The sequence below is a fragment of the Ovis canadensis genome, chromosome 1 (genome assembly GCF_042477335.2).
Source record: "Ovis canadensis isolate MfBH-ARS-UI-01 breed Bighorn chromosome 1, ARS-UI_OviCan_v2, whole genome shotgun sequence".
NCBI classification, from domain to species: Eukaryota; Metazoa; Chordata; class Mammalia; order Artiodactyla; family Bovidae; genus Ovis; species Ovis canadensis.
Window position 1 is genome coordinate 59,376,176 of NC_091245.1, and position 13,115 is coordinate 59,389,290.

Consider the following 13,115-nt stretch of genomic DNA (forward strand, 5'->3'; position numbering starts at 1 on the left):
CCCAGTGTGAAATTTACGGTTTTTTTCATATAGAGGTGAGATATAAGCCCAAGATTGGTGTTAAATTAGAATGCTAATATCAATCCAGTAATTTTGGAGCAGAAAAGAGGTGTGGGTTTTAATTTTTTCATTCTTTGTTCTGAATGGTGATTAAGTAAGTATATTATTGTACCTTTATATTGATTTTTATTTTAAAAAATGGACTTGTAAGAGTATTTCACTTTGGAAACGGTGTTTTCTCAAATTCAAAACATTGCTGGGAGAATATGTAGATGTGTAAGCCCATTTTGTCAAAAAATTTTTGCAAGAGAAAATTATCTTCCCTGTTTTCAGCGTACTTTGACAATAAATGTCAGATTTGTTTATTTACCCTGTACTGTTTTATTTAAAAGCAGATTTTTCAGATATACTTAATATAGTTTTATGTAATTGCATATTTTATAGAACTTTTTAAAGTTTTAAGTTATTTTCAGTATTTTAATTACTGAATTTTCAAATACAGATGGTCCTTGATTTACAGTGGTTTAACTTAAGATTTTTTGACTTTACCTTTATGATGGTTTGACTTAAGATTTTTCAACTTACCATGGTGTGAAAGTGGTATGTGTTCACCAGAAGCCCTACTTCAGATTTTTGAATTGTGACTCTTTTCTGGCTAGCGAGTCGGGCACGACTTGAGCGACTTCACTTTCACTTTTCGCTTTCCTGCATTGGAGAGGGAAATGGCACCCCACTCCGGTATTCTTGCCTGGAGAATCCTGGGGACAGGGGAGCCTGGTGGGCTGCCATCTATGGGGTCGCACAGAGTTGGCCACGACTGAAGCGACTTAGCAGCAGCAGCAGCAGCAGCAGCAGCATACTCCCTACAATATTCTCTTGATGCTGGGCCATGGCAGCGATTTGCAGCTCTTAACCACAATGACAAATATCTGTTCCTATGCAATCATTCTGTTTTTCACCTTCAGTACAGTATTTAATAAATTATATGAGATATTCGACATTTTATTATGAAATAGAATTTGTGTTACATGATTTTGCCCAACTGTGGGCTACTGTGAGTGTTCTGAGCACATTTTAGAAAAGCTAGGTTTTTGTGTGTTAGTCGCTCAGTCGTGTAGCCTGCCAGGCACCTCTGTCCATGGGATTTCCCAGGCAAGACTACTGGACTCTGTCCATAGTAGTTTGAATTCTTCAAACAAGAATATTCGAGTGGGTAGCCTTTCCCTTCTCCAGAGGATCTTCCTGATCTAAGTACTGAACCCCAGGTCTTCTGTGGTGCAGACCTTGCGAGCTACCAAGGAAGCTCTTTATCATGCGAGACTAGGCTAATATATGATGCTTGGTAGGTTAGATGCATTAAACGTATTTTTGACTTAGATATTTTCAACTCATATGTGTTTATAGAGATTTAATTAACCCCATCATAAGTTGAAGCAAATCTGAAGTTTTAAAGAAAAATTTCATCAGGGGATTATTCTACTTGAGTTTGGTTGGGCCTAAGTTGTAAGTTTAGTTTCCCAACTAATAGTGGACCGTTTCGTTTTCCCACTCTTACAGTGAGGAGGCTTGGTGGTTTTTAAAACTTCCTTGAGGGAGTTTATTTGATTTCTATAAATGATAACATAAACTTATTTTATGCCAAACAGTGATAAATTCAACTTCTGAAAAAAAGCTATTTTTATTTTTTTGTGTCTTAAATTGGCAGTTCTTCAATATTTAATTAAAGTATTTCAAAAAATGCTTAAAATTCCCAATTTTAGGAGATCTCTAAATTTGTTTCTCATTTAAAAATGTTGTTTCAATTTTATACTTCAGTTTCTGAGTTCATTTACTTTTCTTTATCTTTCTCAAATTGATTGCTGAACGTTCAGTTTATTCATTCCCCCCTTCCTTCCTCTCTCCTTTCTATTTACCTAATTTCTTCCCTTCTTTTTTGTTGAAAATATTTATTATATGCTATTTGCCAGGCGTTACTCAAGGGTACCCGAACTGAGGTTGTAGATGTGAAAGCCATGTGTTCTGTTTTCATTTAACGCACGATTTTGAAAATGCTTCAGAATCTTGTGATAGTGGTAGGCATATTGTATTTTGTACACAAATGGCCATATTCCTCTGGTGTGTGACATGGAGGCTGAGGAAAGGACAGAGTAAGATAGTTAAGTGATCGGCCTAAAATGAGTCTTGGAAGATGAAGAGCAGTTAGCAGAAGGGATTCTAGGCAGAGGGAATAGCAGAAATATGCTAAGAAAAGTTCAGAGGAGAGGATAAGCCTCCCATGCTCCAAAAATTGAATTACTTTAATTGTTAAAGAGGAAGAGTAGGAAATAAAGGGTGTTCATTCTTAGGTCTAGTTGTTAGCCTAAAAGAATCCATTAAAAATTATATTAATTAACATCCATTAAAAGTTATAATAATCTTCCACATCATTGTATTGTACAGTAACCAGATTCAGTGCCTTGAACAGAGTATGTATCCTGGACATTTTTCTTTCTTTTGGGTTTGGTTTGAAGAGACTTACATTGAAGAAAAATAAATATTGAAAATGTTTACAAAAGAGGTTTTTATGATAGTTTAAAAGTTTAATTGAAGAGAAGTTATAAGCTAACCAACCCAATCACTATTATACAAATGGTACACTATTTGACTATTATACAAATAGTCATTGAAGGAATTTTAGGAAAGAGGGTTTTTTTTTTTCAGTTGGAGAGGATCTTGTTGGCTTTATGGCATAGGTGGAAGTCTTTAAAGATTTCCTTAGGTGGAAAGGAGGGGAATGTTTTCTATATGGGTGAAAATAAATCTTGAATTTAAAGGGCATATTCAAAATCAAGTAAGTTCGACAGAAATAGAGGGTTGAATTATTTTTGAAGTTAGATCACTTTGGGCTCTATTCCTGTTTTTTTACATTTTGCCAATTTTTTAAAAAACATTTTCCTTTTACCACTGCCCCTCCAGTCCCTCTATTGTTAAAACTGAGATACTAGGTTTGTTGTGATAATTAAATTACAGTGAGATAATAATATATGTACTTAAGAGAAAATTTGCAAGTCACCACTTCTGAGATCTGCCATTGTTAAGTCACAACCCCAAGCGTTTTTGTCTTATATATGAAGTGATTTCTAGGATTAGTTCCAGTTTTACACATTTTTATGGTTTAGGGTGAAATTAGGAAGATTAATCTAATGAAAGTAGGCAAGTTGGTTGGAGGGCCAGAAATTAGCCAAGAAATTTTTATAAACAAGTTGAGAAAGAAATAAGGGCAGAGGTCATGAAAGAAATGAAAGGGGATTAAGACATCTCAGGGAAAGAATCAATAAAACTGTGAGTGAATGAGTACTACCTGAAAATGAAGTAACTTTCATCTTCACAGCACTGTATTTTATCCTAACTTACAATGAATTCTTCAGAGGATGTTTTTGGTTTTAAAAACTTTTAGAGACTGCTAATTTTGTGTGTGTATGTATCTGTGCATGTACTGGTATACTTAATAAGCTTAGGTCAAAGGAAATCTGTTACTCCATAGTGGGTATGATTTTTTTTTTTAATTTTACCATTTCACATTAATGTGTTTCTTTGTTACTGTGAAGCATAAATGCATAATTCATGCTAAATCAGTATATTGGTCTAGAAGGATTTTTAGGAGACTAATAATGGTGTAGATTCTTCTTTAATACATGTGACTATACAAAACATTATTAATGTTAACAGATGTTGCACTTTAATCCCCTAGAATGATTGTTTGGTACCAGCAGGAGATTTATTAAGCTTGAATTGTGTGAAATTGTGTGTGCATAAGCTGCTACTTAGATTGTAAAAATGCTATTGAAAACTGTTAAAAAGTTTTAGCTATAATTGGCAGAGAAGTATTAGCTGTGCTAAAAGAAGTATGATATATAGTTGACCCATGAGCCTTAACCTTTTTATCATTTATCTTCTTGTATTAATGTCACTAAATTATTAATTCATGAGTCAGGGTGGGAAGTGTGAAGGCACCATTTAAATGTGTGGCAAATTTATCCTTATCGCTAGAGACATGAAAAAAAGTCATTTTGTGTTATCTGTAAAACTGAAAAGACATTTTGAAATTTCATTTACAGTAATCCACTTCGCTTCCAGTAAAACACCTAGATTATTACTACCATAATATAATGCTCTTATTAAAAATTTGTAACCTTCTCTGCTCTTTTGTCTTATATATAATATTGATAGAAAAGTTTAGCCTTCGTGTATTTTAAATGTGATACCTATTAATTGTAGCTTAGAAATATTATTCTTGTGGTATGTTACAGTGTGACTGTTCAATTTCAAGAAATATTAGATTGCAGAAAATAAAAGTATTTACTATAATAGTAGCAGTCAAATATTGACTGGGAAGAGACTAGATATAGAGAATTGGAAAATTCTAAAAATACTTTTGTTCTAAAAGAAATGTATGTATTTATTGTGACATCATAATTTTTTGGAGTAAGATTGGTGATATTGGTTTTGTAGAATTTTTAGCTTTATAGCAGAAATTGAAGAAACTAGAATTTAGTAGTTTCCTTTTGAATACAGTAGGGGACTGAGATATATCCAGTATTTTATATGAGTGAATAACAGTGTTGACAGAAATTTCACAAGTTTGAAGCCACTTTTACTGACAGCTATTTGAAACCATCGTACTGGTGGTAGAATACCTCAAGGGTCCTTGTCTAAACCTCATTATTTTTCAGCCTCCCATTACTTACTGTTTTGATTGGTTTTACCTTCTACCCTGCCAAAGTAGTAAGATATAGGTTGCTGTGGTAATGCCTTTTATTTTCTTTTCTGGAGTTTCTCCCCAATCACTGTATGCTGTCCATCTGGCTCTGTTACACACACACTGAAACACTAATTTGTTATGGTCAGTATAATGCTGCTTTATTTTTTTTCTTGTTCCAACATGGTTAATTTATCTTTACATTAACATTTAAATATTTCTTAAAATAATAGACTGAAATCGGTTTGAATATTTTGGTAGACATTGATATTGAACAGTTCATTATTTGACTGATCTGCATTCAGTTATCCCCATCTTGTATGGGAGCAAGAGTTGGTAAACTGGCTGGCAATTTTTATAGTGAAGTTTATTGGCACTCAGCCATGCCCATTCATTACACATTGTCTATGGCAGGCTTTGTGCTATAGAGGCAGAATTGTGTAGTTGTGATGGAGATGCTGTGGTCCTTAAAGCCTAAAATATTTACTTATCTATTCCTCTACAGGAAAACTTTTCCTGATCTCTACTTTATAATATCAGTCTATATAATTTCTTGCTTCTAATCTTTCTAAACATAATGGGATATTATTGATAATTTTTAGATTAAGAGATTTGAAAAATTACTGGTTATCTTTGGTAATTATTAAGCACAGTGTTTGCTTTTTATGTGAAGGAGCGACAGGGGGTATATTTTTCACAAATAGCAGTTTCTGGTTAGGAAGATTTATTTAAAAATTGCTGAAATGCTGCAGAAATACATGTTTTACAAGATAAGAGTCTTGACAGGTAATTCAAGCTTCTAGTCAGTTTTTCTCAGCCTTTTATAAGCAATATTTCTTTTTATTAAACAGATTTATTTCCACTTTAATGTTACCTGAAATTTTAGAGATATAATAGAGATTATAAAATTATATTTTAAAGTTGAAAATCCCTCTTCTAGAAACCACATACCTCCCTCACTCCATGAGGTTAGTAATTAAGCATTGAAACATAAAGTTGTATTTTAATTTTATAATGAACTACAGTTTTTGTTTTAATTTTTAAAAATACTTAATCATTCAAAATAATTTAGTCCATGCTGTTTCTTAATCGTGTCTATAAATATTTTTCTTGCCTTCCCCTACAAGTCTTTGAATGGTCTTTAGAGAATCAGACCTGTAGATCACATAGAATCTCAGTCTAACACTGGAAGTAAGAGTCTGTTCTGTTCATTCTCTTAAGCTACAGCTTTATTTTTAATGTTGTTAATAAAGTTAGTTTTCAAAAGTAGTGATGGATTCTTTTTTCTACCGCTCAATAAAATATTGTTATTTTGAGTTTTGCTTGTAGACACAGAACATAGAGTATGGAATGCAAGGTTTCATGAAGAATGACCTTGGTTAAGGCATAGGAACTTGACTCTTTTGAAAGAAGTCCCTTATGTCATCTTGATGTTTGAGCGTGTGTAGTTTTCCCGCAAAGGCGATGATATTGGTTGACCCAAGTATGCAAAGTACACAAGGTTTTCAAGGGAAACACAGGTTCATAAATTTTATTTCTCTTCTCTTTCATAATTTTAGTATAAAGTATCTTTATTACCATTAATTTTGGGGGAGTTTAGCAGTTATTAATGTTTATTGAGGTCTTAATCATTTTCTAATGTATCTAATTATCCTTAGAAGACTATTAATTCTTTGAAAGTGGCAATCATATCTTCATCTGTTTCATAATCCTTTTAGAACCTAACACAGGACCATACATAAATATAATAATGAATAGGTAACACTCATTTCAGTATCAAAAATATCTAGAATGTAATCACTAGATAATCATTGGCTTAAACTGACATACATGCAATTTTATTGTTAACATTATTTTATTTTAGAATTGCAAGTTGAGATGACACTATATATACTGACATAGCTTGCAGCTGAGTTTTATCGTTTATTGACTACAAAAGGCAATGTGCTATATACTTCACAAAATTTTCTTCAGCTTCTCATCATGTATTCTCTATAGTTAATTTTTCATTTTTAAGTTCATTTGACATACTTTACTCAGATTACCTCATTACATTTAAGAAACCCCTGATGGTGATATTGATGATCTAATATATGGTAGATCCTGGGTCATTATTATTTCATTTAGTGGTTATATATATAGACCAAGAGGGAATCTGAATATTGATTCAGAGAATGGCTAGTAACAATGATTTATGAACAAAGGATCCAGTGTAGTTAGCTGAGTATAAGATTGCATCTCATGAGCAACATTGAATTTTTTATTTTCTGTTTACATGAACAGTGATGAGACCATAATATCATAGATGTTAACATTAAACCATTCTTCCCGTGACTATTATGATTCATTGTTAATTCTATTTGATGAAATACTTAGGTTTGTAATTTGACTCGTAACCAACTTCTCAGGTATTTTGGTTCATTAGATTCATCTGTCCAGAATAATTTGTTAATTTATAACATATATTGTGAGTACTTTAATTAGCACTTAAAATGAATAAAATTACGATGGCTCACTGGAAATACTAAAAATTAACATTTAGCTATCATTACCTGAGGGATGTTAGTTTTACTTGTGTAAACATTTTGAAAATCAACTCATTATTCTTTTGGTATTTCTTCACTTTCATAATCCCAAAATGACTTCGTTCTGTTTCTATTTTTGATTCCAAAGGGAAAGATAATGAAACACACAAAGTGAGTAGGTTTATCTGAACTGCTTAATTAGTGACAATAGTGGTTGTAGACCATGGTCTTATATCCTGGTCCCGTTACTGTTTACTGTCCTTGAACAGGTTAAGTATTCTCATTTTAAGGGAAATTGGGGATGATACTTTGTATTTCCTCAGGATGTTGTGAAGATTTCATGAAATACTATAAGTAAACTATTTAGTTTATCTGTGTAGTCTAACTGTCATTTTGGAGGAACCTAGCTATGTGCCAGGCAATTGTAGCATTTCATTTAGAAAAGGTTATTTTTGAGCTAAAATATAATTGCCCTTAGGGTTAGGAATTTTTTCTCTTTTATTTCTTAGCACTTATCATGTGGTATATCCTGTTAATGTTTGCTGAATGAATAGTTTAGCACCTAAGGAAAAATGTCTTGTAATTAGCCTTTATTCAAATTCAGGCACTGCTCCCTGCTAGCTGAGTGACTTGCAGTAATGGAGTTTCTTTTCTGAGCCTCAGACTTCTGACTCTGACCTTTAAATATTGACCTTTATATAAGGGTTAATGATATGTGTCTGATACAGTATTTCTTTTGCATATGAGCATAGTAGGTGCACACAGAATATTTCTGTCCATAGTACCTGTAATTTATATTCAATTCAAAAAAGTTGCATGAAATTTCTAGATAATTAGAAAGTTAAGAAATAAAATATCAATTTTGGAGAGCACTGCTGTTTAAAAATAGGTTTCCCATTTCCCCAAATTGGGGAAAACACTAAATTCTGCATTGTAGGTATACTATAATTTAACAATAAATACAAAATATTTTAAACAAATGGATTTATGTTTTTTTTCTTTGGTGGGGGAAGCCATCAACTTTCATGTTATATAAGGTAATATTTTGAACTGGGTTTGTAGCTTCATTTTTTTCCCTCTTCTTTTGAAACTTCATTTGCAACTTTATGTTCAGTCATAAAATGTCCCCTGCATTGGTTTGAAAATGACAGCCATTTGTTTTTATTATTTCAACTGGAAGCATTTTAATGAGAATGGCAGACTGCCCTGGTCCATGCCTCCCAGGTTTCCTCAGGTACAAGCCTCTTTTGCCTGCTCAGCATGACTCCTAGATATTATAGCAGATAACAGGTGTAATGTACTGGAGCATTCCTGAACTCTTTTGTGCTGCTCCTCTGAGTCCTCTCATAGGAAACTCTGTGTCTTCACAATGTAGAAGACTCAATAAAGACCAAAAATGAATGTTAAGGGGACTTTAAATAGTTAACGCAAGTACTGTATATTTGATACTAATATGTGCAGAAATGAATCAGAGAAAGATAGTGGCAACTAGTGGTCGGCCACATGGTTTTAAAATTCCTGTTAGCATTTCCAGCCCAGCCCTATCCTTGTGAAGGGAAAGAAAATAAACTCAAATGGAAAAGAACGTCAAAGGTCTGGAGTTAAAAAAAGGCTTTCTGATTAGTGATAACGGGTTTACTTAGATAGCTTACCGAAAGAAGGCTCCCAAGGGTGTCCATGTTTTCTCCTTTATTCAAAAGAAGGGGAGTTTCTATAATTTATTTTTAATTTTCTAAATCTTTTCAGTGGGGGCAGAGTGGCGTTGGTATCATCCTGTTGTTTTGGTAACTATGGTTTTTAGAAGAGCAGCTTTTATTTGCTAGTAAATTCTGTCCCATAATGATTATAATTTTATAGCACAAATTAGATCAGAAAGACTGATTTTGTGCAGAAATCTTTAGCTCTCATTTAGAGTTGACATACATTTAGTGCTTAGAATTTTATGCTTACTCAAAGCATTAATGTTTCATTTTACACAGCATTAGTACATGGTATCAAGGATGGGTAACTTTGTTAGGTCTCCCACTTAGATGGCTCTTTCCTGTTATCATGCTTTTGGTTGTTTGGGCTTAATATCCAGTGTTCACAGTAGTTCAGTGTCCATGAGAAGAAATCAAAGATAAAGCTTTAAATATGAATCTTTATAGTGGCTGTGCACTTAATAGGATATCAACCTCAGTTAACCATTTTTAGAAAAATTTAAATTATCTTTTTTTTTTCCTATTGATTTGAAGCGTGCTATATCCTGCTTCTGTCATTGAGCTTTTCAACAAATGGGTTTTATTTGTTCTATTTTTGCTAAATAGATGTCACCATATATAAAATTAAGTATGATTTTTTTAGTAATGTAACATAAATACAGAGATACTAAAACTGATTAGTAGTATTTCTTAAATTTGCTGACAGTTTAAGGCATGAGATTTTTAATGCAGCTAATAAATATAAGCAGGTTACTGTCTGAATGGCTATGGCTAACTATACATTGTAAGTAGTGTATAAAACATTGAGGACTGTTGGGATATAAACAGTACTGAGGCATGCTCCTGGAAGTTGTTGTTGAGCTTTGGAAGGTTTAGTAGTAATGATGTATTAATTGACTGTTTACATGACAGAGTAATAGGGTACTTACTTATAAAAAAAATCTTGACAGAGGTTTGGTCGACAGTGTCATGTAGTTACAGAAACAGGGTTAGGATGAAATTGTTTGAATTTGAAAGGATAAGGATAAGAAAAGAGTCATTCGTAATTTAAGTAGAAATGTTCTGTTTCAGTTTTTATTAAGAAATGTACTGCTGCTTAGTATTATGAGGGGTTTCATCTGTGCGCTATGCCTTCATGCTCCCATTTTTTCCCTGAAGTTCTTGAGAAGGGTAAGAAAAAATTGTTTGTTTTTTTTTTAATATGAAGAATCCCTTAATCTTTTCTGTTTGTTCAAAGAAAGTGTAATAGCCTTTTCCTGGTTTTGTTCCTTGTTTTTGTTTTGTGTTGTGAGACACTTACTGAGCTGCCTTTTGCAGGTAATTATAGAGTTTGAAGGACAAGTCTGTTGGCTCCATCTATGCCAGTGAGAATCTTGTGGCTCCAGTTTGATTTAGGAGCAGTGTTTTCTTGGGACTAATTTCACTATGTTTGATTATTTGACAAACATTGTATGACTAATGTTTGATTATTTATTCATTCTGTCCTTAGCCAATTATGGTCTGTTAAGTATTTCAATTTTCATTAACATTTTAAAATGGAAGGTTGTTTTTCATTTGAATCACAGCAGTAAAATCTTTTGATTGTTTTCAAAATTGCATTTAAAGCTTGAACTTTTGAAAATAATTTTATTTGATGTGAAAGTGATTGGCTGTACGTAATAGAATGAGAATAATCAATTTGATATTCTTTTACTCATTGAACAGACAGATGGATGGACTTAAGCTTTATTTGTGTGGAAAAAAAAAGCCATGAATTTGTTACATTTTGGAATCTCTTTCTGTTAGAAACAGTCATTTGTACTAAGTCTTATAATTGACTGGAGTGTATTTTTAAAATTGTGTTTCACATTTAAACCTCAAGAATACGCTGAAATTTTAGTATAGTTAAATCAGTTCATAAAATGTTCTATCCTGGCCAGAGACCACAAAAGAGGTCTGGCTTGTGTGGTTTCCTCCTCCTTTTCCCTTAACTAACAGAGGTTTTCCTATCTTGGCAGCTGTTTCCTACAAGGCAGTCATCAGTCCCTGATTTCTTCCTTCTATTTCTTCCCACAAACAAGGACTCTTTCAAATAGCCAGTGACCAAAGACAGACTGATCTTGAGTTGCTTGAAGAAAGTGGAAATGTGTTCAAGAGTTGTGCATGTAGGCAAGCAGCCCATATGCATTAGTTCATTGAGATAAAAGTACCTATTATAACCAAAATCTGGATAGTCAGGATTCTTTGCTTGAACTGGGAGCATTCCAAAGGCTGACTTAATTATTGCAAGTAACATTAATGCGCCTCTTCCACATATTAAAATTATTCTAATTGCTTGATATAATCATTGACCATTCTGTGGGATTTAAGAAACTATTTATGATTGGCCTTTTAAATGTGACAGGCCATGAAATTATCTAACGACTTCTGTTTGTGCTTTATATAAAATAGCTTGCAGTTTTAAGGCAGGTACTTTGTACAGCAGTTGTAAACGAAACAAACATTTACTTTCGGTTTTGTCTTTTGAATATTCTTTGGGAGCTCACGGTGAAAAATGAATAGAGAGCCAGCCAGTTTTGCGGGGTTGTATGCCATGTGTTCTCTATCAGATTAATTTTTGATATATCTTTTTTCTTTGTGTATTTTTGGCATATTGAGGAGGAAGCTTGCTTTTCCTTTTGTTATTGTTTTATTTCTAAGAACATCTGAGGTGTTCTTAGAACTAGGTAAGCCAGTTCTGATTCCTCTTATTATGATGCCTAATTTTGTCTTCACTGGTTTTAGAGAGAGCTGAAGAAACTAGGTTGGTTATGGATCATGGAGTGTATATAGGGAAACAGCTTTATCTCAAACTATAGGCATGATAAAATAAACTCATTATAGACTGTCTTGCTAATTCCTTTTGTAGGTCTATGAATCTTCATATATAAACACTAAACACTAGATAATAGCTTCAGATTAATTTTTTATGTTCTTTCTGGTATGTTTGTTGGCAAAGCAAGATAGTGACTTTATAGCTTGATCAGTGTTCCAAACCATTTAGAATCTGACTCTTTCCATTGAAGTTACATTGTAGGAAACTGATAATATAGTGACCTGCTATAATAGAATCACATATGGTGCATTAGAGGGTTTCCCAGGTAGCTCTGCTGGTAAAGAATCTCCCTGCAATTCAGGAGACGCTGGTTTGATTCCTGGGTGGGGAAGTTCCTTTGGAGAAGGGATAGGCAACCCACTCCAGTATTCTTGGGCTTCCCTGGTGGCTCAGATGGTAAAGAATCCACCTGTAATGCGGGAGAACTGGGTTAGATCCCTGGGTTGGAAAGATACCCTGGAGGAGGACATGGCAACCCACTGAGTATTCTCACCTGGAGAATCCCCATGGCCAGAGGAGCCTGGAGGACTGCAGTCCTTGGGGTTGCAAAGAGTCGGACACAACTGAGCGACTAAGCACAGCAGCATGATGCATTAAGCATGTAGCAAATTCAGAATACCTTAACTACTGTGAAATAAAAAGTTCAACATCATCTAGGGGAAATTTGATATTTTAAATTTTCTTTATGCTTTAGAGATAGCATCTAAATTATGTAAGAGTTCATTTTGAGTTATGGACACAACCTCATAATGTGGGTAGGTATACCCATCACTGCTTCAGTTTAGAAAACTATTTGCAAAAGGTTAAGGAGAGCTTGGGAAAACTTTATAGGAAGAATTTGTAATTTCTTTCCACTTAGACTCTAGATGAGGAGGCTGGCTGTGTTTGGGAACTGCCTTCATAGTGTGTATATTGTAAGGCTGGTATTTATGGTATTTACTCTGACTCGTCATGCTATGCTAGAAAGGAGTAAAACACTGCAATAGAACCTAGCAAATAGTCTGGTTTCCTGTGACCCTGGGAACGTAGACATGCTGATTAAATCACACCTGAGTTGTTTTTTTCCTCTTCAGTTGAAGAACTGGGCACTTAAAGGCTAGTCAGAATTAGACTTGGCTCTTCATTTTAGTGATGGTGATGCAAATTTGGAGATATATAACCATTATGGTCTAGGTTTTTATTTGGGTCCAATGGATGGGTTAAACTACTCAAGGACATGGGTTTGACCTTACTATGTTTTGCTGTAAGAAAAACTGATATATGGAAATCTAAACTTTAAATATTTAAGAGACAATCAC

At 33.6% G+C, this 13,115-nt stretch overlaps 1 protein-coding gene across 34 annotated transcripts in view; it reads left to right on the forward strand.

Moving 5' to 3' along the window:
- ADGRL2 (adhesion G protein-coupled receptor L2) overlaps nucleotides 1-13,115 on the forward strand; it is a 205,810-nt gene that overhangs the window by 21,733 nt on the left and 170,962 nt on the right. The window lies entirely within an intron of this gene.